Raw genomic sequence first — 15,887 nt, 5'->3', positions numbered from 1 at the left:
CGATATGTCTATTTATATGAACCAGACAGCCAAGCCTAGAGAAGCCCATGGTGAATTCTACGTAGAGGAGGGAGGAGCCAATGATGGCACAATGGAATAGTTTCCCCTTCTTTTGGTCCACTTATAGGATACTGCAAAATGGGAAAATTGTGTCTTCTCAATGTACATCTGTGTTAGAATGGTAACACAAAGATATTGAACCAATAGTGTTAGGAATGCCTGCAGTCTTTTGCATACTCCACATAGTTGAGGTTTTCCTCTTTGAGAACCAACACTTTTCCCAAAATATTAATTGTTTGGCAGAAAAGCATTCAAAAACGTACCATTCACCCCTCTACCTTTTAAAGCAAAGGACATGATTTAACTTTTTCGTTAGAAGCCAGGACGATCATCATGAACACCTGTTGCAGTGTGGACGAGTAGCTCGGGGCTGGGCCTACTTTGGTTTTTTTCTGCCCTCTCCTTCCTTGGTGTCAGGCATTGCCTGGATATGACAGGCTTGAGATGCAACGCATCTACCAACCTTGGAAACAGGCAGATACTCAGAAACCAGCAACGTTCAGGACAGTGACCACATACTACTTAGGGACATAGATTCGTTCATAGGCAGACCTGAAATGAGACCCTCCTTCAGCCAGGTAATCTTGAGCAAATTACTGTACTGAACCTCAGTTTCTTCATCCGTTCAATGAGGATAAAAATAGTACCTAGCTCATAGGCGAGTCATGAGTCTCCAGTAGGAAAATAGACATAAAGTGCTTAGCATGGCACTGGGCAGATATCAGATGCTCAATAAACATTCCCTACTACCATAATTATTACTACTAGCAAGCAAGGTCTCCCAGACACTCTGACTTCCCTACTGCGATACTCATAAACACTCAGCCTTTGGTTTTCTTCCTTCCATCTGTCAAATAGGACTGATAAAAGGTAGTCTGAACAGCCAGTGACCAAAGCCCCCTTGAATTTCTCCCCCCTAATCTGGTGAAACTCCCACATAAGAGAATTTCAGCCAAAGGAGAACGTCAATAATTCTGTGAAAAGCCAATCATTCTCATAAGGGCCAAGTTTCTCGCACGGCCTGAATGGCCCCCCCAGACCGGCTGTATCTGCCCCTCTGAGCTGTGCAGTCAGACATGCCAAGAGCAGGAGTGCGCTCCGGGGACCAAACACCAAGTCACCAGGTCATGGCTGGTGATCCCTGGTGGCAGAAGCGGGGAGGCAGGCAGGAAGCCCCCAGAGTCTCTCGTCTGGCACTATTCACGGCACTAAGAGAAATGTCCTCCAGAGCACTGGCAGGTGCCTATCTGGTGAGGATTCGGTATGTTGCAGCTCTCCAAGCGGTTATTTTCTATCTTCTGTATCCCGCAGGGGCTAATTCACGTCCTCAGCGGTGTACTATTCTGGCTATTCCACCACTGGGGAATATAATTTAAGGTCGCTCTGGAGTTACAGGAAGGCAACAACAACAGCTTCAGTCTTTGTGCAGTCCAGATCGGGAGCTGTTGGGCAGGTCCCAGCCTGCGCCTCACCACGTGCCAGCACCGTGAGGAAACCAACAACCGGAGCTGGAATAAGCCAACAAGTGTTTTCACCCAACACGTGCCACTGGGTTAGGGCTCCAGTCTCTGTACCAACTTCCTGGCAAACACTCACTTCTCCCAGGGACGCACTGCCTTAAAATGATATTCCCAGGATAAGTGCCAGATTGGAGACCATCTGACACTGTTTTATATTTCATATCCCCAAGCCTGTTCTCTCTCCATCAAATCTCCACAACCTCCATTTACGTATCAGGACGTGGACCTCACTTCATACAGCATTGCTTCCTTGCAAAGTTGGGGGTATATGTAATGCAAGTCATATTTTAAGCGCACGAGGTGACCTTGAAATTGTGTTAGGTCGCTATCGCTGCATAACAAATTATCCCCCCAACATATGGGATAACACAATAATAAATATTTATTATCCTCACGATATCCGTGGGTTGGGAATTCAGGCGTGCCTTAGCTGGGCGGTTCTGACTTGGGTTCCCTCCTGAGGTTAGAGTCACGATGTTGACTCAGGCCGCTGTCTCCTGGAGAGCCTGCTTCCAAGATGGCTGGCTCACACCGCCAGCCGGTTGGTGCTGTCGTTGGTGGAGGCCTCTCTTTCTCCCCACATGGGCCTTTCAGGCTATTTGAATGTCTTCACAAGGCCACTAACTTCCCCTAGAGTGAGTGACCCATGAGGGAGAGCCAGGTGAAAGCTATCCTTTTTATGACCGTCTTAGAAGTCATATCTTATTCATTGGAAGGGAGTCCATCACTCAACTAGGGAGGGAATTCACTTGACTTTTGAAGTGAGCATCATCACAGTATTAGCGAACACATTTGAAAGCCACCAGCAACATTTAGGAGTGAATCATTCGTTCATTTAACAAATATTTGTTGAGTACCTACGACGTGCCCACACCGTTCTAGAAGGTTGGGACACATCCTGAACAAAACAGACCAAAGTCCCTGCCTGACCTTGTCAGACTAAATTCTAGTGGAGAGAGACAAAATAAGCAAGAAGCCTCACAACTGCGTTTTGTGTAGTGGGCTGCAGATTTAAGTGCTCTGGCGAAAAAGAGATCTAGGGAAGAGAGCTCCGGAATCCTAGAGTCAGGTTACATTGTTTTAAAACTTTATTTATTTTGAGAGAGATAGAAGGAGGGGCAGAGAGTGGAAAAGAGAGAGAATCGCAAGCAGGATTCGCACTGTCAACACAGAGCCTGATGTGGGGCTCCAACTCACAAACCGTGAGATCATGACCTGAGCTAAAATCTGGAGTCAGTCACTCAACCGACTGAGCCACCCAGGTGCCCCAAGTCAGTTACATTTTAAATAGAGTCATCAGACTTGTTCTCACTGAGAAGACAGCGTGGGGAAGGCAGTGGTTGGAGAAGTAATGGGACCGTGTGCATAGCCTCATAGTCCACCACCTGACCACAGAACCCATGCATCCTGGTGGTTGTCACCCTGCCCCCTCATGGGTACATGGATGGGAAGAGAAGTTTCTCTGCACCTCATGAGAACCGCCAGCATTCCCTTCCCCTAGATTACATAGGAAAAGGTGCTCTTGTGGCCATCCCCAGCTGCAGGTGACCTTCATGGCCATTCAGAGGGAGCTTCTGTGCCACCCTGGGACAAGCTGTAGGCAGCATGGGCATATAACACCGTGCATCCAAGGGGGAAAGACAAGTGAGTCACTCGGTCCTAAAGAGATCGCATTTGGAAGAGCTGCACGTTTGCAGGGCTGAATGTGTGCTTTCAGTGCTTAAATTGATCACGGTGTTTCTACCACTGAAGGCAAGCTCCAGACCACACCCAACAGAAGCCGCCCAGCCCTGGGAATGGCAGAATTTTGAAGTTTTCTGAATCATGAAGGGAGGGAACAGGAAGGAGAAGACATTCCTGGCTTGCGTGTGGCCCAAAAGGGGTCAGCACGCTGCTGGCCGTATAGGGTCTCTCAGGAGACCCTTGCCAACAGAGTGCCTCGGGCTGGCGGAGCTAGGGATGAAGTAGGGCAGGGCGGGTGCCAGAGGATTCAAGGAGAGCACCCGGTTCTAATTCAGCCATCCAGGCAGGCAAGAGGAGGCTCAGGGCAGGTGGAGGGGCAGGGGGTATTTGCACAGCGATGTGTGAGCCCTATTCGGGGGGCAGTTATGATCTCGAGAGTGTGGCGACTAACACACTGGGACATAGGCGGCCCCCCAGGCTCCCATGCAACAGACCCCATGAAGAGGGACCCTATCTCAAGCGTAGACAGAGGTGCACAAGAGGGCATCGGTTCAGGGTCTGAGGGAGACCTGTACATGTAGCAAGAGATGGTTCCCTAAAACAGGATCATCAATCCAGCCCAGATGACCTCACCCAAAGATGGCTGTGAGGAAAGAAGGAAGGAGAAAGCTCAGCCCCTGGAGGTGCCATAGACAGTCGGTGCTCACCACGTCAGTAGGTAACAAGTGCTAGGGTAAGTGACGAGAACACGAAGGAGCCCCCTGGGTGTCAGAACAATCATCGATAGCCATGTCTGAAGCCCTTGGAGGCTGACGGGGGACATAGGGTGCACATGTTGAGTTCCACATTTATTCTTTCTCCAAGGGAAATCCTTGAATGGCTAAAAGGCAGAGACGGGGTCGGGGTCGACACAGCCAGGTATGTATCCTGGTGATTCCATTTACTGTGTCAGAGAAGTCCCTTTGTTTCTCTTTAGCCCCGGTTTCCTCACCTGTCAACCTCGCACAGCTGGTGAGAGATAAATGAGAAACTATTTCCCATGATTCCCAGACTATAGAAGTAGTCCACAAATAGCTGCTATTTTTATTGTTACTATTTTTACAAATGTTGTGGACAGCCACTGTGGGGGCTTTGTTTGGTTTTGTTACCCAACACCTCTTCCTTTGGAGACATTGCCCCATCCCACCCCCACGCACTTGGGGGTGGTGTTCAGCTAATCTTCGGACTCGGACAGGGATGGACAAGTGACCAATCAAATTCTCTCTCCCAGGGATTGGAACCCTAAGTGCCTTCAGGCAGGAAGGCAGTCAGAGCTGAGTCATCCTGTGACAGGGGATTTCCTGGAGTGGCTCCTGCTATCATCCCTCCCAGGGTCTGAAATCCAACTCGTCCTTCCGGTGTCTGAGCTTGGCCAGCCTCCCCGTAGTGACCCCCTCTTGCAGCCGAGAATCCCTTCTGACAAAGCAGCTATCAGGGTGGGACATCTCTACATAGATGGCCATCGGAATGGCTGTGTGGGGACACCGAGGCTGGGAAAGAGGATGTGACCGTCCCACTTCCTCCCTTCCCTTTTCAGTTCAGGCTATCTCTACCCCCTGCCCTCTCTTTGTTTGGTTTACTTTTTTTTTTTTTTTTTTTTTAAATCAGGGTAATATAGGTACTTAAATGTGATCAAATAGTGAATAGAGTTGGGACAACTGGGTAGCCATCTGGAAAAGATGAAGCTGGTTCAATATATGAGGGTAAATTCAAAATGGATCAAAGATTTAAATGTAGAAAATTGTAAAATACTTAAAGTCACTAGGAGATAGCATTGACGAATTACTATGTAATCTTTTTGTGTGGAGGACCCTGCTAATTATGACTCAACATCCAGAGTCTATCAAAGAAAATATTTCTAATTTTTTAAAATGTTTATTTATTTTTCAGAAGGAGAGTGGGAGCAGGGGAGGGACAGAGAGGGGAACAGAGGATCTGAAGCAGGCTCCCAACTGACAGCAGCGAGCCCAAGGCAAGGCTCGAACCCACAAACCATGCGATTGTGACCTGAGCCCAAGTCAGGTGCTCAGCTGACTGAGCCACCTAGGTGCCCCTATCAAAGAAAATATTTCTAAATATTACTCCATATTAGTCAAAAACTTAGCATAAAATAATAACAAACTCCGTTAACAAACTGAAAAATCAAATTGCAGTGAAAAGGATTAATTTCCCTAAAATGTAAAGAACTCCTAGAAATCAAGAAGAAAAAGATACCAAAAAAATTGAAATTTGGGCAAAGGACATAATTAGAGTATTCAGGGAAAAAAAGAATTATAAATGGCTCTTGAACATTTAAAAGATTCTTAACCTTACTCGTAATTAGAGCAGGTTGACACCCATCAGACTGAAAAAAAACTCAAAAGTTCGACAACACATTCTTCTAACGAGACTGGGAAAATAACCACTTTCACACGATTCGGGTGAGAGAATAAGATGCTACAAAGCCTTTGGAGAGCAATTAGGCATTATCTATCAATAGCACAAATACATTTGCCCTCTGACCTCTGGAAAGTCATCTCACAGCTTCTCTGCACACAAATGAAATAACATATGTATAAGATTATTCATTTCAGCATTGTTGGTAATAGCAGAACATTGGAAACACCCCCAGTGACTAGTTTTTTAAAAAGCCAAAAGTTTGCTTTAAAAAATCCATCCGGGGTATGTGGGTGGGTCTGTTGGTTAGGCATCCAACTTTGGCTCAGGTCATGATCCCACAGTTCATGGGTTTGAGCCCCGAGTCGGGCTGTATGCTGACAGCTCAGAGCTTGGACCAGCTTCAGATTCTGTGTCTCCCTCTCCCTCTGCCCCTCCCCCACTCATGCTCTGTGTCTCTCTGTCTCTCAAAAATAAACAAAGGTTAAAAAAAATTTTTTTTTTCTAAATCCATTCCATGGTCCACCCTAGCCCCGTCCCCAATTCTGTTTCCAGAAGCTTTAAAACCTGTCAATTGATTTTTCAGATATTCATCTGTAAATTTCTCTTTTAAAATGCTTACATTATTGGGGCACCTGGGTGGCTCAGTCAACTGGTCATCTGACTCTTCATTTCAGCTCAGGTCGTGATCTCATGGTCATGAGATCAAGACCCATGTTGGAGTCTGCACTGAACATGGAGCCTGGTTGAGATTCTCTATCTCCCTCTCTCTCTGCCCCTCCCCTGATTACATGCATGCATGTGCACACACTCTCTCTCTCCCTCAAAAATAAATAATTATATTATTTCTCAATTCTCAATTTAAGCATGATCTACTGATTTTCTACTATAGAAGAGAACTATTTAGCTCTATTATATATCCTCCACCCCTCATGCACACACAGAGCTATTCACCATTCACCTTCATTTTTCCAAATGGTTACATTACAATTTTTTGTTAAATTCATACTTAATAGTTGAGTATTATGGCGATGCAAATATCATTTACAATTGAAACATAGGTATAGAATCATTAACATTCCTTTCTTGAATATTTAAAATTTTTCCCTGGAGTTCATAATTGCCTTGTTTTCCATTTGACCATTTCATTTTTGTTTGACCATTTTTAGTGTATTTATCAACAATTTATTCCCCAAATATTCTATGCATCATATATGAGATCCTCTATCAGTTCCAATTTTTTCCTAGAACTTTTCCATTCATTCTTTGTTCTCTGCACTTGCTTCCCTCTAGTCCTGCTTCATAGCAGCCATCTTAAAACCTGTCTTTACTCTCACCCTGAGAATTTCCTTTGCTCCCTCTGTCTCATGTGTTGGATCCATTCATCCATGGGGTCTGGATCCCAAGCCCCCTAGATTTGATCATTCATTTCAGTAAAATACATTCTCTAGTAAATCCTCAAGAAAAAGTACATAGAAAAAAAATTGAGATCCTGCATGTCTGAAAATGTTTTCATTATACCTTCACATTTGGTATTAGTTTGGCTTTATAGATCAGTTCAGAAATACTTTTTCCAAATGTTCCATTTCCTTCCAGCATCCAGTGTTACTGTTGAGAAGTCTGATGTCGTCCTGTTTCCAGTCCTTTGTTGTGGTTTATTTCTGCTCTCGGGAAACCTCTCTGAAATCTTCTCTCAATGCCTGGTGTCCTGAAATTTCATGCTGATGTTCCTCGATGGGAGGTTTTCTTTTACGATTATTTTTTATTGTGTTCGGGCAACCCATGGGATTTCTTGTATGATTTCTTTGGACAGTTTCTTTCCTCAGTTTTCTGTGTTCTCTCTCTGAATATGCTATCAGTTGAATGTGGAACTCTCGAATCCATACCCTCAATTTCATATTGTTTTTCTCCTACTTTCCAAATATGTATCTTCTATTTCCTTTCTATGATGTTTCATTAATTTCATCCACTGGCCTTTCAATTGTATATGTGCTGCCGAAGCGAGCACTACTGGCCTTTCAATTGAATGTTACTCTATCATTGCACTTTTAATTTCTGAGTGCCCTTTCTTATTCTCTGATTTGTCCAGGGTTCTGTTCTTATTTCATAAATTAACAGTGCTTTTGATTACTTCGATTCCCTGATGTTTTTCCTGCTTCCTTCAAGTTCCTTTTTTTCCATTGGTTTCTGTCTTTCAATCTATCTTCCATGTTAAATGTAAGTCTCTAGTCATTCCAACTCCTAAATCCAGTGCTCTTTTCAGCCTGTTTTTCAGACTGTTGGTTTTAAAATAACTACATATGCAATATATAAATGTATTCTCATTATCAAAAATTCAAACAGTATAAAAGTATACTGAGAAAAAATGTAAAAGTCCCCATACACTCTCACTCCTGCTCCTAAAAATATCCACTAACAATCGTTTGGTGTGCCAATATATCTTCTACCATAGAGTCTAGAAAGGGTGTTGGGGGGGGGGGTGTTTTGATTTTTCCTTTGGGATACAAGTTCCTTAATTTCTGAATTGACTACCCAACATTTGAATATTAGGAGATCATATAAAAATTCAGATTCCTAAACTCTCCCTAAAAAAATGAGAATTCTGGCAACACTGGACCCACATACCATATTAAGAACGGCCATCTTTTCTACAGTTCTGCGAGTCCCCATTTGACCTGTGCCCACTCACATTACTTGCCTGGCTCCTTTAAGCATTGGGGTTAGTGGCACCTCAGTTAAGTGATGCCTAAATTATTGGTGTCTACTCTGGAAGTAGTAACACATCCATCAAGTAACAGAGTAGTCTACCACATCATAGGACGATCTGTCAGATAGGGAAACATAGAGAGGAAACGCCTCCTCTTAGAATGGCACGGAAAAGAATGGGCTGGAGTGGACTGGACACCAGGTCAGTGGTACCGTTGGACGCAGAAAGTAGGATGGCTCATTAACCGCTGATCCCTGAGTATTTCTTCCAATTATCTTCCCCAGTATAGATTCCATGGCTGCAAAATACATTTTCTGACTTCTGTGTAGAAGAATAGGCACAAACTGGAGGGCAGACGAGGCAGGAAACATCAGACATGTCGATCTGCCCAGAGAAGAGGACCCTCAGAATGAACTGTCTGTCCCCATGGCCGTTGCATCGTGAATGGCTGCCATTTACCCTCACGTAGGTGTTTACCAAGGCTAACTCCTCACCCTTTGTCCAGTCAGGGAGTGGACCCACCGTGCCATTTTTCCCTGAGCAGCATCCCTGTGCATCAAGTGCAAGGAGGCTTTTTGCACACGTAGCTCAGATCTCTCTACCCGGTCCTATCGATTTAACCCATACATAGCCACACACCCACTCATCCAAGGCAAATCATGATTTAATCCCAGGCAAATGGTAAAGAATACAGATTTTATGAACCCTTTTATATTAAAAAGGGTTAAAGAGAATCTAGTAAAATCATTTCTGTGGGCAGATACTTAGCTATAAGAATATATTACGTCTTTGTCGGCAGAAGGAAACATCTCTGGCCCATTTTAATTCACTGCTATACAGATAAGTTTTGATGTTCCTTCTTTAAATTTCACAAATGCACGGGATGGTTTGGGGGGAAAGAGATTGGCCAGACCTCATCATTTGTCTACAGAACACAGAGCAAAGGGCCTTGAGTTCTGCCAGTCTCCAGTCTAGTGAAGGTCTCATGGGACATTTTTCACAGAAGGGCACTCTGACCCCTGTTTCTGCCACTGTCATCTCCTTACCCCACCTCCAACCTTTCTTCCTCTTTTCCACCAGCCTCACTCCCAAGGGTCCTATAAGCATTCCCCAGTAAGCCCTTGCTCTGAAACCTGTACAGAGATCATAGAAACATTGTTATACCCACAGTTAATGTTTATTTTCTTGCTTCCAATGAGATACACCCTTTCCTCCACTAAATTGTTTCACTATACTGTACTTGAGAAATGACAGGGTCATCTTTGGTCAAATGTTCACCCTCAGCAGAAATAAAGGGGCATTTAATGGGGAATACAGATGGAATGATCCAGGCTCCCTCCGTAGACACTATTTTAGGAGTCAGCCAGGGAGAAAAGACAGAGAGGGGAGTAAGGAAGCAAATTATATGATATTTCTCTTTCTACTCTCCCAAATTAAATGTATTTCTGCCTTCGCTTTCATCTAACACTGCCACCGTAATTTCTCTTGGATGCTTCCCATTATCGCATAGCAAAACAGAATTCTGCACCACGATTGAATCTAAATACTAAAATCATTTAGGATACACTGCTCCTGGGACATACAGCAAAATGTAATAAGTTTCTCAAAATGTGACCTAATTATAACTGTCCTTTTAAGTTTTATTTCCCACTGGGACCAAATGTCTGCAGTTAAAAATAATTCTTGAAACAGGTCCATGTTGCCACAAAACTTTTCAGAGTCACTTAAATGTTATCCATGTACCCAATTTATTTTTCTCCTCTGTTCCTATGTGATAAAAGCCAGACATCCAGGAGAGACAGGAGGCCAAGCCGGCAGAGAACATGCTGGGCCAGAATTCTCACAATGGAAGCCTTCCCATGTGACCGGATGGGGAGTCAGGTTACCACTGTCTCACTGACACCCCGTGCGCCCCAGTGACCCCGTATCATGGGGCCGTGAATGCCAACAGTCGGCCCTTCTTTTCCCATGCCCTCATGAATACCAGGCTCCTACGCTTTGAGCTTCATTCTCATTTGCTGCCCCAATGGTCTTTGAGATGCTCAGGCCTTGATTCCCCTCCATCCCCTTGGTCCAAAGTGTTCACTCTCTCCTTCCAATGTCCATTCAGTAAACCTCCACGTAGAGGCAATCCCGTCTTCTGGAACAGCACAAGCCCACTCTCTGGCTGGCCAGAATCCCACTGCTTTATTTGCACTGACTCTGATAGACCCGGCTCCTACCAGTGGGGTTTTCTAAGGACACTTTCAGAAGCTGTTGCTTTTTCAGTGTCTCCATTTAACTCTCGCTCGAAAGGAACAAAAGACATTTAAAAACGTCTGATCTAAGGCCACACACCTGGAAGGTTCGACACACGTGTTCTGAAGTCAGACGGACCTAGGCTTGACTTTTAGCTCGTCCACCCATGTGGCTCCACACATGTGCTTGAACTCCCCACGTCTCTGCTTCCTCATCTGTGAAGCGAGGATGATCAAGGAATGACTTTATAAGGTCGTTGTGAGTATTAAAATTGATGAAGAATGCTAAGCAGTTATCACAGAGCCTAGCGTGTGGCAAACACTCAGCAGATATGAGCTATTATTATTAGAGCATTTGAAAAAAAAAAATCACTTCTTCCAGCTAAGATAATGCCATTAGTACAGATACTCTTTCTGCTTGTCAGAGGTTGCCAGAAAAATTCAAGCCAAAGATGGCTAGAAACTAAATTACCTTAGTCTCTGGATGCTCTTCTGTCCTGATTCCAGCTCATAGGAGAGGTAAACAGCCAAGCAGAGGAAGACCAGCCAGGATCATACCCAGGACGCCGTGGTGAGAACCCACAAGCACAGACATGCCATTTCCAGGAGCTTTCCCAACCTGAGAAGGAGCAGCTGAGCTTTAATATGACCAGATACATTTTAATTTTTTTAACATTTATGTGTTTTTGAGAGAGAGGGAGACAGAGTGTGAGTGGGGGGAGGGGCAGAGAGAGAGGGAGACACAGGATCCCAAACAGGCTCCAGGCTCTGAGCTGTCAGCACAGAGCCCGACGCGGGGCTCGAACCCACAAGATCATGACCTGAGCCGAAGTCGGCTGCTTAATCCACCGAACCACCCAGGTGCCCTGAATTTTTAATTTCGGATATGTACATTTATTCTGTGTTAAACGGTACCCTGGAGTCCTCATTGGGGAGGGCAGGGCGGGGGGGGGGGGGATGTTGACCAGTTGACTGGTGAGCGAAGCTGAATATAAAATGCCACGTCTGATGCTGGGAGCTTTATAAAATGATACAGACAGTCACTGAGAGCTCCCCACCCAGTCGTGGCCAAACGCACGGCAGGCTTCTACCGAGGGAAAGTAGAAGAAAAGAAACAAAAAAAGAACATTGCTGGCTGGGAGCAACAAAGAACAGGCAGGCAAAAAACGAAAGCTGCTGGAGGCACTGCTCGGCAGTGACTCCAACTGGGACCAGGAGGCGGGAGGAGTAACGGGGAAGGGGGAGGGGGGAGAAACCCAGCCGTTCATCTGCTGTGTTTCCACACTAAGCTGGGTGCTGGGAGGGCCGAAGTCAGGAGATCCAGTCTCCACACAAAGCATCCGGCAGCATTCCTGGCATGCGTACAAGGAGATAGCTGATTCAGTGTGTGATTATAGAGCTCACATGTAAGACGAATGTAATGGGAACGGGAGAACCTTCCATTAAATAGTAATAAACAATATTAATAATATTGAGTTACCCTCAATCAGCAAGCAGTGGCTGGTGGATATCCAAACCTCCTTATCCCTTCTTCACTGGTTCTCCAAAGGTCCCGCAGGGCGGAAACGCACTCCTTCGCATTCCCTGTGTTGGCTCGCCCCCCTTCCACGTCTCCCTTCCTCCCTTCTTCACGTATGATCACCTGCTGTATTCATTTACTAGGCTGTCATAACAAATTACAACAAACTCAGTGGCTTAAAATGGCAGAAATTCACTTTCTCCCTCTTCTAGAGTCCACAGTCTAGGTGTGGACTGAACTCCCTCTGAAGGTTCTAGAGGAGAATCCTCCTTGGCCTCTTCCAGCGTCTGGTGGCTCCGGGTGTTCCTTGACTTATGGCTGCATCACTCCAGTCTCTGCCTCTGTCTCCATGTGGCTTTCTCCCCCTCCATGTTTTCTCCTCTTCTGTCTCTTCTGAAGATGCCGGTCATTGGATTTAGGACTCACCCAAGTAATCTGGGATGATCTCCCATTTTGAGATCTTTAAGTTAATCACATCTGCAAAGACTCTTTTTTCCAAATGTCACATTCATAGTTTGTGAGGCACAGGACACCGACGTATCTTTCTGAGGCCAACATGTCACCACCACACCTGCCCAATAAACAACTCACATTCATCCTAGTCTTTGCTTTTGGTAGAACTCAAACAAAGCAAGCAGCATAAGAGAGACAGACTTTCTAGTCCATACCTCTACTCCCAGGCAGGTCTCATAGAAAACGTAGCAAACAAACAGCTCATAAAGCTTATCAGGCTTCAAAATCGTACCCCCAGGTTTTTACACATGGTACGTGGCCCATAGTAGGACTCAAAAAATATCTGTTGAATGAATGATAAAGTCTCACCATCAGATTCCCAGGTAGAGAATGAACTTTGGGGGTTTTCTTAACTCTTTTTCAACACCTTTATTGAAGCATAACTTATATACCACAAAATTTACCCACTGCAAGTTTCCAATGTGATAATTTTTAGTCAAATTATAGAGTTGTGCAGTCATCACCACACACCCCTTTTAGAACATTTTCGTCACTCCAGAAAGTTCTCTCAGACTTGTTTGCAGTCAGTCCCCACTTTCACCCCAGCCCTAGGCAACCACTGATCTGCGTTTTCTTTTCTTTTTGGGGATGTTTCATGTAAAGGAAATTACATAATATGTAGTCTCCGGCTTCTAGCTTCCTTCGCATAGCATAATGGTTTTTGAGACTGATCTAGCTAGTAACATAGATCAGTAGTTCAGTCTTTGTTGCTGAGTTGTATTCCACTGAATGGATATGCCACATTTTGTTTAACCCTTAACAATCGGTCAACATTTGGATCGGTTCCAGTTTGGAACTATTATAAATGATGTTGCCATAAACATTCTCACACAAATCTAAGTGTAGTCATATGTCTTCACTTATCTTGGGTAAATAAGAGTGAAATCGAACCTTTTATTCTGAAATTTTTCAAATCCATAGAAAAGTTGCAAGAATGGTACGTTCTAGTACATTCTTTAGCTCAATTCGCGATTGGCAACATCATGCCATATTTGCTTTATCTCCGTAAGATATTTTCAAGTACTATTTGGTAAAAAGTTGCAGACATCATGACATATTACCCCTAAATACTTTGCCTCCTAATAATAAAGCCATTCTCCTACATAACCACAATACCATTGTCACAGCTAAGACTTTTTTCCCAACTGTTTTCAATTTTTCAAAACTACAAAAAAAGTTGAAAGAATAATACACTGAAGTGAACTTGGACTTTGCCACTGCTTCCCATACTGTACCTGAAATATTTGTACTTGGGCCATTCTTGGTGCATGGCCATGGGATACTCCCAACTTGTCACACTCTTACTCCATTGTTTATTCACAGGGGTTTTTGGGGCTGGTTTCACAAGACTCCAAGGTGCCTCTAGTGTCTTTTCCTGGGGGATATTGCAAAATTCCCTCGTCCCCTCCTAGGCTTGGCTCAGATGTCAGTTTCTCAGTGAAGCCTATCATTCCCACCGCTATTAAAATTCTCAACCCATCTTTTCCCTTCACCAGTATTCCCTACCCCTTCTTACTCTGTTGTAACTCTTCCCCCCAAAGTACGTGTCACCTTTTAACATAATGCAGAACTCATGTTTTTGTTATGTTTATCCATTGCCTCCCTCCACTACAACACAAGCTCTATGAGGGCAGAGATGATCTTTTATTGTTCACTGCTGTATCCCCAGGCCCAATTATACTTCCTGGCACATTGAGAGATCAATCGGTCCTCATGGAAGGACTGGCTGGATGATGCATGTGCACGTATGCACAGCTCCATCAGGAGGAGCAGGGACCAAATGACCCCGAGCCAATCACCCCCCGCAGGCAGCGAGGGTGGGAAAGGATCCTGAGTTTAGTCTCAATGAAGGCTTCGGAAAACCACCAACCCTTTAAAAACTGCAAAATCAATAACCAACCCCCCTGCCCGCCGCCGCCCTTCAGTAGAACAGACCAGACCTTTCCAAATAGGAAGTCTCCCAATGCTTTTCTGAAGAAAGATATTTTTTGCCTCAGAAAGCCACTCTCCAGGGACCACAGAAGCTGGAATTCAGCCAGCCCTGGATTTCCTGGAGGAGGCAAATACCATGACCCGACCCCCCCCACACACACACACCCTTAAAAGGCCCTTCCTAGAGCACAACGTGCACCTGCCCCCGGCAGTCAGGTCCGACCTCCTGGCCATCGTCATATCTATCCTCTCCCGGGGGCACACCTGACCCGAGGGAAGAAAGGCCGAGTGACCAGTTCGGTCTGATGAGGGAAGCCAGTCCAGAGTGGGAACCAGAGGGGCCCTGCTATCAGGGAAGGGATCCTGGAAGGAAGCTGACACAGGCTGTGGGGCAGAGGCGGTGCTGGGGAGGCTGTGAACAAGCGGCAGTTAGGAGGAAGCCCAGGATGGCAAAAGCTGTGAGGTAGAAGAAAGCCCTTCAAAGAATAGCACGAGGGTGACGAATTCCACAATCCCCGCCCCTGAGGTCCCTCCAGCTGACCCAGTTTCCCCACGATATCGGGTTCCGGTCTCTTCGAGGCCTGGCTAGTCCACAGATCCTGTGTTCCAGAAGTCTCCATCACCCTCACTGTTTTTGCAATGCCTTCACCACACACCTGAGCACTTGAACTAGGTTGAGTGACCCTTTATTCCTTGCAACCCAAAGAATCTAAGTAAAATAGAAAGACGTGAGTGTCTGTCGTGCACAAGAGACCACGGGCAGAGGCAAAACTCCCGGACATTCTCTTGCAGCGCTTTATAGCCTCGCCACTAAAAGTGTTGTTCAAAACCCACCTGCACGGACCTCGCTTGGGAGATGGCTAAAAAGGCAGAATCCAGGGGCTCCTGGGTGGCTCAGTCGACTGAGCGTCAGACTTGAGCTGAGGTCGTGATCTCACAGTTTGTGAGTTCGAGCCCCATTCTCAGTGCAGAGCACTCTTTGGATCCTCTGTCTCGCTCTCATTCTGCCCCTCCCCCTCATACTTGCTCTTTCCACCCCCCCTCTCTCAAAAATAAATAAAACATTAAAAAAAAAAAAGGCAGAATCCAGGCCCCTAGCCAGACCTACTCAACCGGTAAGTTGTGAAAACACTGAAATTTGAGGAACACTGCTTCCCCCAACTAAGAGTCCCAAACCCATTGTCCCAGTCGCCTTTCTGCTTCTGGGCTTCTATCAGCCACTGATTTGATAGCCACCATCAATAATTCTCTGGGTATCAAAGCTATTGTTAAAGGTCTGCCTGTAAAACACAGGCTTCTTC

Source organism: Panthera tigris, chromosome F2 (genome assembly GCF_018350195.1).
Source record: "Panthera tigris isolate Pti1 chromosome F2, P.tigris_Pti1_mat1.1, whole genome shotgun sequence".
Lineage (NCBI taxonomy): Eukaryota > Metazoa > Chordata > Mammalia > Carnivora > Felidae > Panthera > Panthera tigris.
Note: the sequence above shows the minus strand (reverse complement) of the source record.